The sequence below is a fragment of the Zonotrichia albicollis genome, unplaced genomic scaffold, assembly GCF_047830755.1.
Source record: "Zonotrichia albicollis isolate bZonAlb1 unplaced genomic scaffold, bZonAlb1.hap1 Scaffold_133, whole genome shotgun sequence".
Taxonomy (NCBI): Eukaryota; Metazoa; Chordata; class Aves; order Passeriformes; family Passerellidae; genus Zonotrichia; species Zonotrichia albicollis.
Genome location: NW_027428353.1, coordinates 217501 through 218607, shown reverse-complemented (window position 1 = coordinate 218607; position 1107 = coordinate 217501).

Below are 1107 nucleotides of genomic sequence, written 5' to 3'. Positions count from 1 at the left end.
CCCTTTTGTGCCTGGCCTTAAGCCGGGGCCCACTCGGCGGGCACTGTTTCGGGCCGTCCGCCCGCCTGGTGAAGCTGCGGAGCCGGGGTCGGGGCGCCCCGTCCCCGGGCCGCCTCGTTGAAGCCGTCCCCCTTCCTCGGCCTTAAGCCGGGGACCCGCGTTGGCGGGCGGAGTTTTTCGGAGTTGACGGACCCGGCACCCGACAGAGAGAGAGAGAGAGAGAGAGAGAGAGAGAGAGAGTCCGAGAGCCCCCCGGACCTTTCCCGGGCGAGGCGGCGGCGCCTCGTCCACCTCGGTCGCGGGCGCATCGACCGAGCCCCTTGGGCCGGGCGGGCTGGGTTGCCACGCGGGTCCGCGTTTTTTCTTTTTTTTCCGCGGTTTAGGCGCGCCGGTGCGCGGGCAGAGAGTGGGGGCGCCCGCCCGGCCTCCGCGGATTTTTCTCTGGCGGCCTTAAGCCGCGGCACCGAGGAGCCGTTGCGACGAAGGCGCGCGCGGGCCACGTCGGCGAGAGAGAAGGGAGCGAGCGGGATGTCTGGGGCTCCGTGGGGGAGTGAGACTCGTAACTCGCCCCCGCGGGTGCCTCCGGCGTCCCGGGCCCGCGGCCCCCGTGGCTAGCACGGGTCGCTGCGAACGCCGCCTCCATGTGCCTTTTTGTCGTGCCGTTCCTCCGGCTATTTTTTTTCCGGAAAGGGAAAGCCGGCCGCCGGCGGCGCGCGGTCCGGTGGCACGTATTTCTCGCACGCTCGGCCGGGTTCCCCGGGCCGGAAGGGGAAGCCGAGTCCCCCCGGCCTGGCGGGCCAGCCCAGTCCCAGTCCTGCCGTTGCCTAGCCGAGAAGGGAATCCGTTGGCGCCCGCGGGCGGGCGGGCGGGTGGCGGCACCCCCCGCGCTCCTCCTCTGCCGCGAGCGCTCCGCAGGCGGGGCTGGGCGGCCGTCGCCCCGTTGTCCCAGGACCGTGGCCGTGGGGGGGCCGTCGTCGTCGCCGTCGTCGGCGCGGCTCCTTCCTCGGCCGCACTCGATCGATGAGGCTTTTCGGGTGGCGTCGGAGAGGGCCCCCGGCCGGCCGGCTCTCCTTCCGGGGCTTCTCTGTCGCGGGGAAGTCACGGCGG